Source organism: Corythoichthys intestinalis, chromosome 5 (genome assembly GCF_030265065.1).
Source record: "Corythoichthys intestinalis isolate RoL2023-P3 chromosome 5, ASM3026506v1, whole genome shotgun sequence".
NCBI lineage: Eukaryota > Metazoa > Chordata > Actinopteri > Syngnathiformes > Syngnathidae > Corythoichthys > Corythoichthys intestinalis.
Genome location: NC_080399.1, coordinates 43587443 through 43608559, shown reverse-complemented (window position 1 = coordinate 43608559; position 21117 = coordinate 43587443). Strand labels below are relative to the sequence as shown.

The following is a 21117-nucleotide window of genomic DNA, read 5'->3' as shown; positions in this document are numbered from 1 at the left end:
ACGCTTATGGGGGGTGCTGCCATTGACGTCCATGGACGTCCAAAATTTTACCCATTCATTTTCAATGGGAAATTTTTTTTTTTCCCCAAATCAACAGAAAATGACTAGATATCAATAGGACGTGTCCCCCAAATGTCCCCAATTGCATTGCTGCTTATGGAGGGTGATGCCATTGACGTCCAGGGACGTCCAAACTTCCCATTAATTTCCAATGGCATTTCTTCATGTTTGTTCATTCTTTTGATGCCAATGTACTTGGATTCCATTGACGCTTATGGGGGGTGCTGCCATTGACGTCCATGGACGTCCAAAATTTTACCCATTCATTTTCAATGGGAAATTTTTTTTTTTCCCCAAATCAACAGAAAATGACTAGATATCAATAGGACGTGTCCCCCAAATGTCCCCAATCGCATTGCTGCTTATGGAGGGTGATGCCATTGACGTCCAGGGACGTCCAAACTTCCCATTTATTCCAATGGCATTTCTTCATGTTTGTTCATTCTATTGATGCCAATGTACTTAGATTCCATTGACGCTTATGTAAGTTGATACCATTGACGTCCATAGACGTCCAAAATTTTTCCCATTCATTTTCAATGGGAATTTTTTTTTTTTCCCCAAATAAACAGAAAATGACTAGATATCAATAGGACGTTTCCCCCAAATGTCCCCAATTGCATTGCTGCTTATGGAGGGTGATGCCATTGACGTCCACGGACGTCCAAACTTCCCATTCATTTCCAATGGCATTTCTTCATGTTTGTTCATTCTATTGATGCCAATGTACTTGGATTCCATTGACGCCTATGTAAATTGATACCATTGACGTCCATGGACGTCCAAAATTTTTCCCATTCATTTTCAATGGGAATTTTTTTTTTTTCCCCAAATCAACAGAAAATGACTAGATATCATTAGGACGTGTCCCCCAAATGTCCCTGATTGGATTGCCGCTTATGGAGGGTGATGCCATTGACGGCCATGGACGTCCAATTCTCCCAATCTTTTCTAATGGCTTTTACTTTGTTTAGTGCCATTGACTGGCATTATGGTCCATTCTATTGATAGACCTGAGTGGGGCTAAGATTTGTATCTCCACAGAGGAAAGACCAAGGTGTAATTTCTCCCGAAATTGCAGTTTCTAGTTTATTATTATTATTATTATTCAATAATTCTCCGCGTTTTTTTGAGCCAACGCACAGCCCAAACCGTAGCACCGATCGGCACCGTTGAAGTATCGGCACGACCGGATTTTTCGCGTGACGATGGGAATTTTTCAAACCGCCACGAAAAATTTTCCGTTCGCCCGTAAACGGCAATTTTCCGAAAAATAAAAAAAGTTTCAAAATGTATCTAGTCCTACAATTTTTGACCAAATCACATAATTTGGGCATCAAAAATTCCGGGACGGTGAGGGGCATAAAAGTTGTATACAGAATTTGGCAAAAATTTACGGTTCCCCGGAAATTTGCCAAAAACTTTCCTATTCATTTTGAATGGAAAAAAAACGCGCGCTTCACAGCCCGAACCGTTAGACCGATCGGCACCGTTCAAGTATCGGCACGACCGGAATTTTTGCGTGACACAGGAAACTTTACAAATGGCCCCGAAAATTTTTCAATTCGTCCGTAAACGGCAATTTTCCGTGAAAAAAAAAAAAGTTTCAAAATGTATCTAGTCCTACAATTTTTGACCAAATCACATAATTTGGGCATCAAAAATTCCGGGACGGTGAGGGGCATAAAAGTTGTATACAGAATTTGGAAAAAAATTACGCTTCCTCGGAAATTTGCCAAAAACTATCCCATTCATTTCGAATGGGAAAAGTCCCATTCACTTCCAATGGGATTTCCAATGGAATTTACATTGCATTGATGCCATTGACGGCCATGCATGTCAAATCTACTGATGCCAATGTACTTGGATTCAATTGATTATATGGATGTCGATGCCATTGACTGCCATGGACGTCCAAAATTTTTCCCATTCATTTTCAATGGGGAAAAAACAAAATTACCCCAAATCAACAGAAAATGACCAGATATCAATAGGACGTGTCCCCCAAACTTCCCCAATTCCATTGACGCTTATGAACAGTGCCGCCATTGACTTACATGGACGTCCAAAATTTTTCCCATTCATTTTCAATGGGGAAAAAACTACATTTCTCCAAATCAACAGAAAATGACCAGATATCAATAGGACGTATACCCCAAACGTCCCCAACTCCATTGACGCTTATGGGGGGTGCTGCCATTGACGTCCATGGACGTCCAAAATTTTACCCATTCATTTTCAATGGGAAATTTTTTTTTTTCCCCAAATCAACAGAAAATGACTAGATATCAATAGGACGTGTCCCCCAAATGTCCCCAATTGCATTGCTGCTTATGGAGGGTGATGCCATTGACATCCAGGGACGTCCAAACTTCCCATTAAATCCCAATGGCATTTCTTCATGTTTGTTCATTCTATTGATGCCAATGTACTTGGATTCCATTGACGCTTATGTAAATTGATACCATTGACGTCCATGGACGTCCAAAATTTTTCCCATTCATTTTCAATGGGAATTTTTTTTTTTTCCCCAAATCAACAGAAAATGACTAGATATCATTAGGACGTGTCCCCCAAATGTCCCCGATTGCATTGCCGCTTATGGAGGGTGATGCCATTGACGTTCATGGACGTCCAAACTTCCCATTAAATTCCAATGGCATTTCTTCATGTTTGTTCATTCTATTGATGCCAATGTACTTGGATTCCATTGACGCTTATGTAAGTTGATACCATTGACGTCCATGGACGTCCAAAATTTTACCCATTCATTTTCAATGGGAATTTTTTTTTTTTTCCCCAAATCAACAGAAAATGACTAGATATCAATAGGACCTGTCCCCCAAATGTCCCCGATTGCATTGCTGCTTATGGAGGGTGATGCCATTGACGTCCACGGACGTCCAAACTTCCCATTAATTTCCAATGGCATTTCTTCATGTTTGTTCATTCTTTTGATGCCAATGTACTTGGATTCCATTGACGCTTATGTAAGTTGATACCATTGACGTCCATGGACGTCCAAAATTTTTCCCATTCATTTTCAATGGGAATTTTTTTTTTTCCCCCAAATCAACAGAAAATGACTAGATATCAATAGGGCGTTTCCCCCAAATGTGCCCGATTGCATTGCTGCTTATGGAGGGTGATGCCATTGACGTCCACGGACGTCCAAACTTCCCATTAATTCCAATGGCATTTCTTCATGTTTGTTCATTTTATTGATGCCAATGTACTTGGATTCCATTGACGCTTATGTAAGTTGATACCATTGACGTCCATGGACGTCCAAAAATTTTCCCATTCATTTTCAATGGGAATTTTTTTTTTTTTTCCCACATCAACAGAAAATGACTAGATATCATTAGGACGTGTCCCCCAAACTTCCCCGATTCCATTAACAATTATGAAAGGTGCCGCCATTGACGTCCATGGACGTCCAATTCTCCCATTCATTTCTAATGGCTTTTACTTTGTTTTGTGCCAATGACTGGCATTATGATCCATTCTATTGATAGACCTGAGTGGGGCTAAGATCTGTACCTCCACAGAGGAAAGACCAAGGTGTGTAATTTCTCCCGAAATTGCAGTTTCTAGTTATTCATCTTATTCTCCGCGTTTTTTTGAGCCAACGCACAGCCCAAACCGTAGCACCGATCGGCACCGTTGAAGTATCGGCACGACCGGAATTCTCGCGTGACGATGGGAATTTTTCAAACCGCCACGAAAAATTTTCCGTTCGCCCGTAAACGGCAATTTTCCGAAAAATAAAAAAAGTTTCAAAATGTATCTAGTCCTACAATTTTTGACCAAATCACATAATTTGGGCATCAAAAATTCCGGGACGGTGAGGGGCATAAAAGTTGTATACAGAATTTGGCAAAAATTTACGGTTCCCCGGAAATTTGCCAAAAACTTTCCTATTCATTTTGAATGGAAAAAAACCGCGCGCTTCACAGCCCGAACCGTTAGACCGATCGGCACCGTTCAAGTATCGGCACGACCGGAATTTTCGCGTGACACAGGAAACTTTACAAATGGCCCCGAAAATTTTTCCGTTCGTCCGTAAACGGCAATTTTCCGTGAAAAAAAAAAAAGTTTCAAAATGTATCTAGTCCTACAATTTTTGACCAAACCACATAATTTGGGCATAAAAAATTCCGGGACGGTGAGGGGCATAAAAGTTGTATACAGAATTTGGAAAAAAATTACGCTTCCTTGGAAATTTGCCAAAAACTATCCCATTCATTTCAAATGGGAAAAGTCCCATTCACTTCCAATGGGATTTCCAATGGAATTTACATTGCATTGATGCCATTGACGGCCATGCATGTCGAATCTACTGATGCCAATGTACTTGGATTCAATTGACTGTATGGATGTCGATGCCATTGACTGCCATGGACGTCCAAAATTTTTCCCATTCATTTTCAATGGGGAAAAAACAAAATTACTCCAAATCAACAGAAAATGACCAGATATCAATAGGACGTGTCCCCCAAACTTCCCCAATTCCATTGACGCTTATGAAGGGTGCCGCCATTGACTTACATGGACGTCCAAAATTTTTCCCATTCATTTTCAATGGGGAAAAAACTACATTTTCTAAATCAACAGAAAATGACCAGATATCAATAGGACGTATACCCCAAACGTCCCCAACTCCATTGACGCTTATGGGGGGTGCTGCCATTGACGTCCATGGACGTCCAAAATTTTACCCATTCATTTTCAATGGGAAATTTTTTTTTTTCCCCAAATCAACAGAAAATGACTAGATATCAATAGGACGTGTCCCCCAAATGTCCCCAATTGCATTGCTGCTTATGGAGGGTGATGCCATTGACGTCCAGGGACGTCCAAACTTCCCATTAATTTCCAATGGCATTTCTTCATGTTTGTTCATTCTTTTGATGCCAATGTACTTGGATTCCATTGACGCTTATGGGGGGTGCTGCCATTGACGTCCATGGACGTCCAAAATTTTACCCATTCATTTTCAATGGGAAATTTTTTTTTTTCCCCAAATCAACAGAAAATGACTAGATATCAATAGGACGTGTCCCCCAAATGTCCCCAATCGCATTGCTGCTTATGGAGGGTGATGCCATTGACGTCCAGGGACGTCCAAACTTCCCATTTATTCCAATGGCATTTCTTCATGTTTGTTCATTCTATTGATGCCAATGTACTTAGATTCCATTGACGCTTATGTAAGTTGATACCATTGACGTCCATAGACGTCCAAAATTTTTCCCATTCATTTTCAATGGGAATTTTTTTTTTTTCCCCAAATAAACAGAAAATGACTACATATCAATAGGACGTTTCCCCCAAATGTCCCCAATTGCATTGCTGCTTATGGAGGGTGATGCCATTGACGTCCACGGACGTCCAAACTTCCCATTCATTTCCAATGGCATTTCTTCATGTTTGTTCATTCTATTGATGCCAATGTACTTGGATTCCATTGACGCCTATGTAAATTGATACCATTGACGTCCATGGACGTCCAAAATTTTTCCCATTCATTTTCAATGGGAATTTTTTTTTTTTCCCCAAATCAACAGAAAATGACTAGATATCATTAGGACGTGTCCCCCAAATGTCCCTGATTGGATTGCCGCTTATGGAGGGTGATGCCATTGACGGCCATGGACGTCCAATTCTCCCAATCTTTTCTAATGGCTTTTACTTTGTTTAGTGCCATTGACTGGCATTATGGTCCATTCTATTGATAGACCTGAGTGGGGCTAAGATTTGTATCTCCACAGAGGAAAGACCAAGGTGTAATTTCTCCCGAAATTGCAGTTTCTAGTTATTATTCATCTTATTCTCCGCGTTTTTTTGAGCCAACGCACAGCCCAAACCGTAGCACCGATCGGCACCGTTCAAGTATCGGCACGACCGGATTTTTCGTGTGACGATGGGAATTTTTCAAACCGCCACGAAAAATTTTCCGTTCGCCCGTAAACGGCAATTTTCCGAAAAATAAAAAAAGTTTAAAAATGTATCTAGTCCTACAATTTTTGACCAAATCACATAATTTGGGCATCAAAAATTCCGGGACGGTGAGGGGCATAAAAGTTGTATACAGAATTTGGCAAAAATTTACGGTTCCCCGGAAATTTGCCAAAAACTTTCCTATTCATTTTGAATGGAAAAAAAACGCGCGCTTCACAGCCCGAACCGTTAGACCGATCGGCACCGTTCAAGTATCGGCACGACCGGAATTTTCGCGTGACACAGGAAACTTTACAAATGGCCCCGAAAATTTTTCCGTTCGTCCGTAAACGGCAATTTTCCGTGAAAAAAAAAAAAGTTTCAAAATGTATCTAGTCCTACAATTTTTGACCAAATCACATAATTTGGGCATCAAAAATTCCGGGACGGTGAGGGGCATAAAAGTTGTATACAGAATTTGGAAAAAAATTACGCTTCCTCGGAAATTTGCCAAAAACTATCCCATTCATTTCGAATGGGAAAAGTCCCATTCACTTCCAATGGGATTTCCAATGGAATTTACATTGCATTGATGCCATTGACGGCCATGCATGTCGAATCTACTGATGCCAATGTACTTGGATTCAACTGACTATATAGATGTCGATGCCATTGACTGCCATGGACGTCCAAAATTTTTCCCATTCATTTTCAATGGGGAAAAAACAAAATTACCCCAAATCAACAGAAAATGACCAGATATCAATAGGACGTGTCCCCCAAACTTCCCCAATTCCATTGACGCTTATGAAGGGTGCCGCCATTGACTTACATGGACGTCCAAAATTTTTCCCATTCATTTTCAATGGGGAAAAAACTAAATTTCTCCAAATCAACAGAAAATGACCAGATATCAATAGGACGTATATCCCAAACGTCCCCAATTCCATTGACGCTTATGGGGGGTGCTGCCATTGACGTCCATGGACGTCCAAAATTTTACCCATTCATTTTCAATGGGAAATTTTTTTTTTTCCCCAAATCAACAGAAAATGACTAGATATCAATAGGACCTGTCCCCCAAATGTCCCCGATTGCATTGCTACTTATGGAGGGTGATGCCATTGACGTCCAGGGACGTCCAAACTTCCCATTCATTTCCAATGGCATTTCTTCATGTTTGTTCATTCTTTTGATGCCAATGTACTTGGATTCCATTGACGGTTATGTAAGTTGATACCATTGACGTCCATGGACGTCCAAAATTTTTCCCATTCATTTTCAATGGGAATTTTTTTTTTTTCCCCAAATCAACAGAAAATGACTAGATATCATTAGGACGTGTCCCCCAAATGTCCCCGATTGCATTACCGCTTATGGGGGGTGATGCCATTGACGTCCATGGACGTCCAAACTTCCCAATCATTTCCAAAGCCATTTCTTCATGTTTGTTCATTTTATTGATGCCAATGTACTTGGATTCCATTGACGCTTATGTAAGTTGATACCATTGACGTCCATGGACGTCCAAAATTTTTCCCATTCATTTTCAATGGGATTTTTTTTTTTTTTTCCCAAATCAACAGAAAATGACTAGATATCATTAGGACGTTTCCCCCAAATGTCCCCGATTGCATTGCCGCTTATGGAGGGTGATGCCATTGACGTTCATGGACGTCTAAACTTCCCATTCATTTCCAATGGCATTTCTTCATGTTTGTTCATTTTATTGATGCCAATGTACTTGGATTCCATTGACGCTTATGTAAGTTGATACCATTGACGTCCATGGACGTCCAAAAATTTTCCCATTCATTTTCAATGGGAAATTTTTTTTTTTCCCCAAATCAACAGAAAATGACTAGATATCAATAGGACCTGTCCCCCAAATGTCCCCGATTGCATTGCTACTTATGGAGGGTGATGCCATTGACGTCCAGGGACGTCCAAACTTCCCATTCATTTCCAATGGCATTTCTTCATGTTTGTTCATTCTTTTGATGCCAATGTACTTGGATTCCATTGACGGTTATGTAAGTTGATACCATTGACGTCCATGGACGTCCAAAATTTTTCCCATTCATTTTCAATGGGAATTTTTTTTTTTTCCCCAAATCAACAGAAAATGACTAGATATCATTAGGACGTGTCCCCCAAATGTCCCCGATTGCATTACCGCTTATGGGGGGTGATGCCATTGACGTCCATGGACGTCCAAACTTCCCAATCATTTCCAAAGCCATTTCTTCATGTTTGTTCATTTTATTGATGCCAATGTACTTGGATTCCATTGACGCTTATGTAAGTTGATACCATTGACGTCCATGGACGTCCAAAATTTTTCCCATTCATTTTCAATGGGATTTTTTTTTTTTTTTCCCAAATCAACAGAATATGACTAGATATCATTAGGACGTGTCCCCCAAATGTCCCCGATTGCATTACCGCTTATGGGGGGTGATGCCATTGACGTCCATGGACGTCCAAACTTCCCAATCATTTCCAAAGCCATTTCTTCATGTTTGTTCATTTTATTGATGCCAATGTACTTGGATTCCATTGACGCTTATGTAAGTTGATACCATTGACGTCCATGGACGTCCAAAATTTTTCCCATTCATTTTCAATGGGATTTTTTTTTTTTTTTCCCAAATCAACAGAAAATGACTAGATATCATTAGGACGTTTCCCCCAAATGTCCCCGATTGCATTGCCGCTTATGGAGGGTGATGCCATTGACGTTCATGGACGTCTAAACTTCCCATTCATTTCCAATGGCATTTCTTCATGTTTGTTCATTTTATTGATGCCAATGTACTTGGATTCCATTGACGCTTATGTAAGTTGATACCATTGACTTCCATGGACGTCCAAAATTTTTCCCATTCATTTTCAATGGGAATTTTTTTTTTTCCCCCAAATCAACAGAAAATGACTAGATATCATTAGGACGTGTCCCCCAAACTTCCCCGATTCCATTAACAATTATGAAAGGTGCCGCCATTGACGTCCATGGACGTCCAATTCTCCCATTCATTTCTAACGGCTTTTACTTTGTTTTTTGCCAATGACTGGCATTATGATCCATTCTATTGATAGACCTGAGTGGGGCTAAGATCTGTGTCTCCACAGAGGAAAGACCAAGGTGTGTAATTTCTCCCGAAATTGCAGTTTCTAGTTATTATTATTATTATTCAATAATTGTCGACGTTTTTTTCGGCGCGCCGTGCAGCCCGAACCGTACCTCCGATCGGTACCGTTCAAGTATCGGCACGACCGGAATTTTCGCGCGACGATGGGAATTTTTCAAACGGCCCCGAAAAATTTTCCGTTCGCCCGTAAACGGCAATTTTCCGGAAAAAAAAAAAAGTTTAAAAATGTATCTAGTCCTACAATTTTTGACCAAATCGCATAATTTGGGCATCAAAAATTCCGGGACATTGAGGGGCATAAAAGTTGTATACAGAATTTGGCAAAAATTTACGGTTCCCCGGAAATTTGCCAAAAACTTTCCTATTCATTTTGAATGGAAAAAAACCGCGCGCTTCACAGCCCGAACCGTGAGACCGATCGGCACCGTTCAAGTATCGGCACGACCGGAATTTTCGCGTGACACAGGAAACTTTACAAATGTCCCCGAAATTTTTTCCGTTCGTCCGTAAACGGCAATTTTCCGTAAAAAAAAAAAAAGTTTCAAAATGTATCTAGTCCTACAATTTTTGACCAAATCACATAATTTGGGCATCTAAAATTCCGGGACGGTGAGGGGCATAAAAGTTGTATACAGAATTTGGAAAAAAATTACGCTCCCTCGGAAATTTGCCAAAAACTATCCCATTCATTTCGAATGGGAAAAGTTCCCATTCACTTCCAATGGGATTTCCAATGGAATTTTTTACATTGCATTGATGCCATTGACGGCCATGCATGTCGAATCTACTGATGCCAATGTACTTGGATTCAATTGACTATATGGATGTCGATGCCATTGACGGCCATGGACGTCCAAAATTTTTCCCATTCATTTTCAATGGGGAAAAAACAAAATTTCCCCAAATCAACAGAAAATGACCAGATATCAATAGGACGTGTCCCCCAAACTTCCCCAATTCCATTGACGCTTATGAAGGGTGCCGCCATTGACTTCCATGGACGTCCAAAATTTTTCCCATTCATTTTCAATGGGGAAAAAACTAAATTTCTCCAAATCAACAGAAAATGACCAGATATCAATAGGACGTATATCCCAAACGTCCCCAATTCCATTGACGCTTATGGGGGGTGCTGCCATTGACGTCCATGGACGTCCAAAATTTTACCCATTCATTTTCAATGGGAAATTTTTTTTTTTCCCCAAATCAACAGAAAATGACTAGATATCAATAGGACCTGTCCCCCAAATGTCCCCGATTGCATTGCTGCTTATGGAGGGTGATGCCATTGACGTCCACGGACGTCCAAACTTCCCATTCATTTCCAATGGCATTTCTTCATGTTTGTTCATTCTTTTGATGCCAATGTACTTGGATTCCATTGACGCTTATGGGGGGTGCTGCCATTGACGTCCATGGACGTCCAAAATTTTACCCATTCATTTTCAATGGGAAATTTTTTTTTTTCCCCAAATCAACAGAAAATGACTAGATATCAATAGGACGTGTCACCCAAATGTCCCCAATCGCATTGCTGCTTATGGAGGGTGATGCCATTGACGTCCAGGGACGTCCAAACTTCCCATTTATACCAATGGCATTTCTTCATGTTTGTTCATTCTATTGATGCCAATGTACTTAGATTCCATTGACGCTTATGTAAGTTGATACCATTGACGTCCATAGACGTCCAAAATTTTCCCCATTCATTTTCAATTGGAAATTTTTTTTTTTCCCCAAATCAACAGAAAATGACTAGATATCATTAGGACGTGTCCCCCAAATGTCCCCGATTGCATTGCCGCTTATGGGGGGTGATGCCATTGACGTCCATGGACGTCCAAACTTCCCATTCATTTCCAAAGGCATTTCTTCATGTTTGTTCATTCTATTGATGCCAATGTACTTGGATTCTATTGACGCTTATGTAAGTTGATACCATTGACGTCCATGGACGTCCAAAATTTTTCCCATTCATTTTCAATGGGATTTTTTTTTTTTTCCCCAAATCAACAGAAAATGACTAGATATCATTAGGACGTGTCCCCCAAATGTCCCCGATTGCATTGCCGCTTATGGAGGGTGATGCCATTGACGTTCATGGACGTCCAAACTTCCCATTCATTTCCAATGGCATTTCTTCATGTTTGTTCATTTTATTGATGCCAATGTACTTGGATTCCATTGACGCTTATGTAAGTTGATACCATTGACGTCCATGGACGTCCAAAAATTTTCCCATTCATTTTCAATGGGAAATTTTTTTTTTTTTCCCAAATCAACAGAAAATGACTAGATATCATTAGGACGTGTCCCCCAAACTTCCCCGATTCCATTAACAATTATGAAAGGTACCGCCATTGACGTCCATGGACGTCCAATTCTCCCATTCATTTCTAATGGCTTTTACTTTGTTTTGTGCCAATGACTGGCATTATGATCCATTCTATTGATAGACCTGAGTGGGGCTAAGATCTGTATCTCCACAGAGGAAAGACCAAGGTTTGTAATTTCTCCCGAAATTGCAGTTTCTAGTTATTATTATTATTATTCATCTTATTCTCCGCGTTTTTTTGAGCCAACGCACAGCCCAAACCGTAGCACCGATCGGCACCGTTCAAGTATCGGCACGACCGGATTTTTCGTGTGACGATGGGAATTTTTCAAACCGCCACGAAAAATTTTCCGTTCGCCCGTAAACGGCAATTTTCCGAAAAATAAAAAAAGTTTCAAAATGTATCTAGTCCTACAATTTTTGACCAAATCACATAATTTGGGCATCAAAAATTCCGGGACGGTGAGGGGCATAAAAGTTGTATACAGAATTTGGCAAAAATTTACGGTTCCCCGGAAATTTGCCAAAAACTTTCCTATTCATTTTGAATGGAAAAAAAACGCGCGCTTCACAGCCCGAACCGTTAGACCGATCGGCACCGTTCAAGTATCGGCACGACCGGAATTTTCGCGTGACACAGGAAACTTTACAAATGGCCCCGAAAATTTTTCCGTTCGTCCGTAAACGGCAATTTTCCGTGAAAAAAAAAAAAGTTTCAAAATGTATCTAGTCCTACAATTTTTGACCAAATCAAATAATTTGGGCATCAAAAATTCCGGGACGGTGAGGGGCATAAAAGTTGTATACAGAATTTGGAAAAAAATTACGCTTCCTCGGAAATTTGCCAAAAACTATCCCATTCATTTCGAATGGGAAAAGTTCCCATTCACTTCCAATGGGATTTCCAACGGAATTTACATTGCATTGATGCCATTGACAGCCATGCATGTCGAATCTACTGATGCCAATGTACTTGGATTCAATTGACTATATAGATGTCGATGCCATTGACTGCCATGGACGTCCAAAATTTTTCCCATTCATTTTCAATGGGGAAAAAACAAAATTACCCCAAATCAACAGAAAATGACCAGATATCAATAGGACGTGTCCCCCAAACTTCCCCAATTCCATTGACGCTTATGAAGGGTGCCGCCATTGACTTACATGGACGTCCAAAATTTTTCCCATTCATTTTCAATGGGGAAAAAACTAAATTTCTCCAAATCAACAGAAAATGACCAGATATCAATAGGACGTATATCCCAAACGTCCCCAATTCCATTGACGCTTATGGGGGGTGCTGCCATTGACGTCCATGGACGTCCAAAATTTTACCCATTCATTTTCAATGGGAAATTTTTTTTTTTCCCCTAATCAACAGAAAATGACTAGATATCAATAGGACCTGTCCCCCAAATGTCCCCGATTGCATTGCTGCTTATGGAGGGTGATGCCATTGACGTCCAGGGACGTCCAAACTTCCCATTCATTTCCAATGGCATTTCTTCATGTTTGTTCATTCTTTTGATGCCAATGTACTTGGATTCCATTGACGCTTATGTAAGTTGATACCATTGACGTCCATGGACGTCCAAAATTTTTCCCATTCATTTTCAATGGGAATTTTTTTTTTTCCCCAAATCAACAGAAAAAGACTAGATATCATTAGGACGTGTCCCCCAAATGTCCCCGATTGCATTGCCGCTTATGGGGGGTGATGCCATTGACGTCCATGGACGTCCAAACTTCCCATTCATTTCCAAAGGCATTTCTTCATGTTTGTTCATTCTATTGATGCCAATGTACTTGGATTCCATTGACGCTTATGTAAGTTGATACCATTGACGTCCATGGACGTCCAAAATTTTTCCCATTCATTTTCAATGGGATTTTTTTTTTTTTTCCCAAATCAACAGAAAATGACTAGATATCATTAGGACGTGTCCCCCAAATGTCCCCGATTGCATTGCCGCTTATGGGGGGTGATGCCATTGACGTCCATGGACGTCCAAACTTCCCATTCATTTCCAAAGGCATTTCTTCATGTTTGTTCATTCTATTGATGCCAATGTACTTGGATTCCATTGACGCTTATGTAAGTTGATACCATTGACGTCCATGGACGTCCAAAATTTTTCCCATTCATTTTCAATGGGATTTTTTTTTTTTTCCCAAATCAACAGAAAATGACTAGATATCATTAGGACGTGTCCCCCAAACTTCCCCGATTCCATTAACAATTATGAAAGGTGCCGCCATTGACGTCCACGGACGTCCAATTCTCCCATTCATTTCTAACGGCTTTTACTTTGTTTTTTGCCAATGACTGGCATTATGATCCATTCTATTGATAGACATGAGTGGGGCTAAGATCTGTATCTCCACAGAGGAAAGACCAAGGTGTGTAATTTCTCCCGAAATTGCAGTTTCTAGTTTTGTGATGTTGTTGTTTTTGTTTGTCCTCGAGGGCGCTTGTGTGCCCCCATATAGATTGCGCCCTGGGCGGTCGCCCGCATTGCCCATAGGAAAAACCGCCTGATTTGTTTTCATACTGTACCTGATTGATTTTTGTGTGGCCATTCAGAGTACTGATTTCTATCGTGGCTGGAAAAGTATCGCGCATGTGGAGAAGAGGAATAATAAGATGTTTCACAACATTGCGGCGAGTAAAGTCAATCGCATACATAGATGTAGAATTAGCGAGCAATATCTTTGTATACTGACCGCTTGCGATACAAGACCTCAAATTGCCTTGTATTGTGATCACTCAATCACTTCCAGCCCCCAGTTGAAATGAACTGGATATATTGCCATCAATAAATGTTTTCAATTTGAGGTGCCTTCTTTTACTAACTACCACAACATATATCTTGTGACATGAGTTGGTAGTGAACAAGTCAAGCTAATAATAATTTTTTAATAGATGTTCACTGTAGTAAACAGTGGCGTTCCTAGCCTACATGGTGCCCTGGGTGACAAGACAGTTGAGCCACAAAATACAGCGCATGAAATATACTTAGCACAATCCAACAACCAAAACAAAGTATATGCTTAAAATGTTACATTTATTAATGTTAACAAACCAGTTGAAGGTGCACAACAAAATATTGCGCAAGAGAATATCAATTTAACAAACATACAAACACAAACATTAATAAAATATTGTTGAAATATTAAAGAAAGTGTAAAAGATTCTACTTGTGGCTAGTCGTCTCAGATGTGTTGACCACTACACTGTTAGAGAGCACAGGAGATGAAATCAAATACTTTTTTTGGGCTCATGTGCAGGTGTGCATACATCTACACACGTTTAGTATCTGGGGAATTACATACAGATACAGTGGGGCAAATATTTAGTCAACCACTAATTGTGCAAGTTCTCCCACTTGAAAATATTAGAGAGGCCTGTAATTGTCAACATGGTTAAACCTCAACCATGTGAGACAGAATGTGGAAAAAAACCCAGAAAATCACATTATTTGATTTTTAAATAATTTATTTGCAAATCGTGGTGAAAAGTAAGTATTTGGTCAATACCAAAAGTTCATCTCAATACTTTGTTATGTACCCTTTGTTGGCAATAGCGGAGGCCAAACGTTTTCTGTAACTCTTCATAAGCTTTTCACACACTGTTGCTGGTATTTTGGCCCATTCCTTCATGCAGATCTCCTCTAGAGCAGTGATGTTTTGGGGCTGCCGTTGGGCAACAGGGACTTTCAACTCCCTCTGCAGATTTTCTATGGGGTTGAGACCTGGAGACTGGGTAGGCCACTCCAGTACCTTGAAATGCTTCTTACGAAGCCACCCCTTGTTGCCTTGGCTGTGTGTTTGGGATCATTGTCATGCTGAAAGACCAAGCCATGTCTCATCTTCAATGCCCTTGCTGATGGAAGGAGATTTTTACTCAAAATCTCTCGATACATGGCCCCACTCATTCTGTCCTTTACACAGATCAGTCGTCCTGGTCCCTTTGCAGAAAAACAGCCCCAAAGCATGATGTTCCCACCCCCATGCTTCATAGTGGGTATGGTGCAATTCAGTATTCTTTTTCCTCCAAACAAGAGAACCTATGTTTCTACCTAAAAGTTCTATTTTGGTTTCATCTGACCATAACACATTCTCCCAGTCCTCTTCTGGATCATCCAAATGCTCTTTAGCGAACCGCAGACGGGCCTGGAAGCGTATTTTCTTCAGCAGGGGGACACACGTCTGGCAGTACAGGATTTGAGTCCCTGGTGGCGCATTGTGTTTCTGATAGTAGCCTTTGTTACTGTGGTCCCAGCTCTCTGTAGGTCATTCACTAGGTCCCCCCGTGTGGTTCTGGGATTCTTGTTATCATTTTGATGCCACGGGGTGAGGAGGGAGTTGAAAGTCCGTGTTGCCCAACGACATCCCCAAAACATCACTGCTCTAGAGGAGATCTGCATGGAGGAATGGGCCACAATACCAGCAACAGCTTGTGAAAAGCTTGTGAAGAGTTACAGAAAACGTTTGGCCTCTGTTATTGCCAACAAAGGGTACATAACAAAGTACTGAGATGAACTTTTGGTATAGACCAAATACTTATTTTCCACCATGATTTGCAAATAAATTCTTTAAAAATCAAACAATGTGATAGTCTGGGTTTTTTCCATTTTCTGTCTCTCATGGTTGAGGTTTACCCATGTTGACAATTACAGGCCTCTCTTAATATTTTCAAGTGGGAGAACTTGCACAATTAGTGGTTGACTAAATACTTATTTACCCCACTGTATATAGTCAACATAGCGCCAATAAAAACAAGCTTACAACTATGAAATTACGAGTGTAAACGATAAATGGAATGTTCACAATCTATTTAATTCACTTTACAAGACATACTTATATCATCAAGGACCAGTCTCATGAACTGGGAAACGCAGAACTGGAAATAAGAGCACGGGCAGCGTACAAAATAAAAGTGCCGCTCTAAGTAGTCAACTAGGCATGTGCCGATTACCAGTTTCAAGGTATACCGTGGTATGAAAACCTAAAGGTTTCAAAACAGCAAATATTTTACATCATACCTTCCCTAAGTTATTCGCTATTTGTTATGTCCCATAAAATGCACGGAGAAACGCCTGGCTTGCAGCTATAAGGCTCAACCATCCCCTACCGGTTGTTGCTCAGTGTCAGTGAGTCAGCTGTGCTACACGATGGCTGGAGGAGGTGAAACTCCTGAACTTTTTCCCTCATCGAAGAAAACGAATCGCTGGTATGCGAATACTTCGGCTACAGAAAAGTTACAGACGGGCGCGACTTAAGAGGAGGGCCAACCGACATGTAAGACATGTTTGCGGAGGGTGGCTGCAGAGGAGGCAATACCTCCAATATGATTTCACATTTATACAAAATTAAGGGCTAGTAAACACTGTCATGAACGTTTCCCACCAGCTACGAGAGTAAACTCCAGTGTGTTTAGAGTGTCCAGCTGTGGTAAAATGTGTTTTTTCTCCCTGGCAACTGCTGTTCTAAGAAAGAGTGTGTGTATAATGTAAACATGATACGAGTCATACACAAATTCAATTATTTTTGTTCTGAAGGTAATAATGTTTAGCTGTGGCTATGGGTTAAGACTCACCCAAAGGACTGCATTTACCGTATTTTAATTTCATTTAGAATATTTCAGTTATTTTTAAAAATGTGTTTTAACATTATACTTATGTTCCAGTTTGCTAATATATTTTGAGAATAAAAATCCTGTTCAATGGAAAAAAGTTTTTTTTCTTTTTCTTAAACCCAGATATCTCAAAGTAACACATTTTAGAGCTTTAACTGCAATCCCGTTATACCGCGATATTTTTGCTTAAGGTTATCATACCGTCAGAATCTCATACCGGCACATGCCTATAGTCAACCCTAGGTGAGTGACACCGTTAACTGAGCCAATCCCTGCCCCCACCTCCTTCTCCTTGTAGCATTGCGTGCGGACAGTAACTGTGGTCTGAAGGCGTCATCATTGCACCGCTAGGGGGGCGCCAATTATGATAGAAGACAATCATTCGCGTGCATGCGCCCCTAGCAATTTGCCGCACCGGGCGACCTCCCAACCGACCGTGCCAGGAACCGCCATTGGTAGTTAAAATTGTCCGTAATAGGGTTAAGGGAAATCAGCGCCATGTCAGAGGTGGAACAGTGATTGTGTATAAAGTCCCATTCAAACGGTGGGTAAAAATAATCATTTTCTCTGTGTCACTGTACTGTGTAAATGTCACTGACATGGAAGGCAGAAATTAACTGGTCAGTTAACACCCTACTACTCAGTGGTAGTGACAGAGCAGTAACAAAATGGGATGGTGCCTGTGTATAAATCTCCTTTCACACTCTCCATACAAACTACAGTATCTCTTCAGTGTCATTCCCCCATTTTTGTGGCATGAAGACCTCACCTTTACCTGCGATGAGTGTTCAAGAACAGGGACATATCAATGTGCGCCTTTGAATAGTGGCTATCGTTGGTGCTAATGCATAGAAGTGCTGTAGCACGAAAAGGCTAATTCTGCAGGACTTTAATCCCAAAAGCCAATTATCAAGTAAAAGCTGCTCAGATACCAGGGCCTATGTAAAATATTCATAAACCCACCTGACACGGAATGGGGTATGAGGTCAAACCGGCAATATTCAGGATTCTCTAGAAGTGGCATACAATTATTCTGGATTTTACAAACAGCGTAAAAGGACTTTAACGCACGAAATCAAAATCATCACTGCGGAGTTAAGGCTGTAATACTGTTAAGTCTCCCCGTCTCGGGGCCTCTCAACCCCATTCACACTGCCTGACATTTTTCCATGTCCCATTTCTGTAGAAATGATAAACACGAAAAAAGGAGGAGGAAGTTACCGCTACAAATTTCCAGCTTCTTAAATAGTGAATCTATATAACAAAGGCAGCAAACGTTTAGCTAATAATCCGCTCAGAAATGTCAGATTTTTTTTTGGTATACTATTGTGTTGTTGTTGTTTTTTTCGGCAACAACACATGTTAAAGTTTTATTCACCAATTTTTCTTCCCCATTTTCCAGTTAAACCATAGAGAATTGCATCAACCACTCCCGCTCTGTAATGCTAAAAAGTTGCCTGAATTGTGTCACTTGGTTTGATTAGTATTTCTTCATCGGCATTTTGTGTAATTAATATAAACATTGACTATGAAATTATAATGAATTGAATATTATTAAAAATGCAAAAATAACTAAAAAAAAAATTTACATTTTAATGAATTACTTTGTATTTGGCATTTAGTTCACAGATTCTGGATATGATTAAAACAACTCCCGAGATTCATTTGAATGCAAGCTGTCGCTCATGCAAACGTTTTCTGTGTTAATAAACATTACCACGAGCTGCAGTTTGACGGAAAGTGGAAAAGTGAATGCCATTTGAAGCCAACTTTGCAAGTCAACATAAAAAAGTACAGATTACATAATGTTGCCTTACTGTATATTGCTGTTGTTTTAAAGCTAACACACAATGGATAATGCCAAATAATTGTGATTTTATTCATTAGTGGAGGGGGGAACTGTTCAAAACTACCTAGCTCTGTGTGGAAAAAGTAATGTCCTCTGATTAAAACCTGAATTAACTTTTTTCTAGAAAGCTGACTTCATTTTCACTGACCACACCTAAATTTGATGACGCCAGATCTTGCTCAGGCAAGAAATGATTGTAATTTTACGTTGTAATTATCAATAATTTTAAAATCAAGGATGCATATCATACATGGTTACTAAGATACCAAAATCTACAGGGTGGGTTCAGAAAAGCGCTTTGAAGTGTTTTACGAAACTCTGGACTTTTCGGAAACTTGTTTGATGGAATATAATGTGACACGTGGCATTCTCTCAGAAAACAGTTAGGCCGTAAAATTATTATTTTTTTCGGGAGTGCATTTTATTAAAAGGTATCAGGAAAAATCAGCTGCGAAAATGTGAATTTGGCGGTGCATATTGAAGTACTCATTGTTTTTTGCTCCAAGATCTATTTTTCAAGGAGACAACCTCCCGCGTTCTACCTTAAGAGCGGGAGTGGGTGGGGGGGTTATTATTTTCTATTTATATGTTATGTTGTGCAAGCAAATATGAGGTCATGATGCTCACACAACATAACTAACAATGAGGATTAAAAAAGAAAATATTTTTCTTTTTTTTCAACCCACACTAGCGCTGCGATCGACTGTTCGATCGCGATCAACGTAATGGGCACCCCATAATATATAAAAAAATAAACTTCATTAATATTAATGGAGGCGACTCAGCAGTTGTAACCATCTTCATTTATCAAGCTTTATGCTGGATTTTATTAAGGCCTTAAAAAGTATTAAACTAAATATTCGAGCCATTAAAACGTATATAAACTTGACTGTTAAAGAAAGTTTCATTTTACATAATTTATCAGATGTGCTTGATATGATCAGGTAGTTGATAATATCAACCAATAAAATCATTATAAAATGATATTAATATTGAGATGTGTTTTTCATTATCGGTTTTGCAATATGCATGTTGCCGTCAAAGTGAATGTAGAAGCCTTCTGCCTTTGTTCAAGGGATGGTCACAGCCGAGCACAGCAGTTATGCTCATTGACCATTAGATGTCTCTAAACGACGATGCTTGGGATTTGTGATGTGAGCATACCATTCGCATTCGTGGTGCAAAAATAAAATGAACAATAAATGATTGAAAAATAATTTAATTATAAACTCATTGCATACCTCATTCACTGTACTGAAGCTGTGTGCCTTTGTTGTTATTTTGAACCAGAAGTACTGTCTGAGCCATATGGGCTATAGCAGTGCCTTATTGGCACTTTGCACTTGATCCAAAAAACTTATATTTGCACTATTTTGATTCCAACAATAAATATAGTGGTGTAATATTAGCACATTTTCTATAACTTCAGTTGAAGTTGTTCCCTTATTTTTTACAGAATGTTTATTGGAAAACCTTGAATTTTTTACATTTTTTTAATTAAAATATCCAGTGGGGAATCACAGTACAATTAGCCATGATATTTTGAGTCCACAACCGCATATACAGTGGGGACAACAAGTATTTGATACACTGCCAACGGGTTTTCCCATTGGCAGTGTATCAAATATGATATTGGTTTGATATCGGTACTGGATTTTTGGAGTTGGACAATATCAGGCTATCGGTTAAAAGGTCATGATCGGAAAACTCTACTTACCATGCGTGAGTGAAACTATCTGCAGTTGGGCATGGACATTCGATTTGTTTACGTGGCATTAAAATGCATTAAATGAGATTTGCTGATAACTGTAGAAACCCTGTTTATAGAACTGTATAAACAGTACCGATAAAGTACATTAATATTGACTCTTGCCAGCCATGACATACACATCAGCTGGAGCAGTAAAATGCACATTGAAATATGATGCACAAACTGCTAAATATAGAATTATGATCTTACTGTGTGTTTTTATTCTGTGAAATATTATAGTGTTAATTTCAAATATTTATTCATTTTAGGATTGAACAAATCAAAGGCATATGCATTCACTTCAGTGGGGAAGTATAAGCCTTTGTCCTACCATATTTTGTAGACAGCTATTTTTTTCCTCATACAAAGATGCTGAGGTCATGTAAT

At 39.7% G+C, this 21117-nt stretch overlaps 1 protein-coding gene across 1 annotated transcript in view; it reads left to right on the top strand.

Moving 5' to 3' along the window:
* LOC130916695 (D(4) dopamine receptor-like) overlaps nucleotides 1–21117 on the top strand; it is a 49557-nt gene that overhangs the window by 28000 nt on the left and 440 nt on the right. The window lies entirely within an intron of this gene.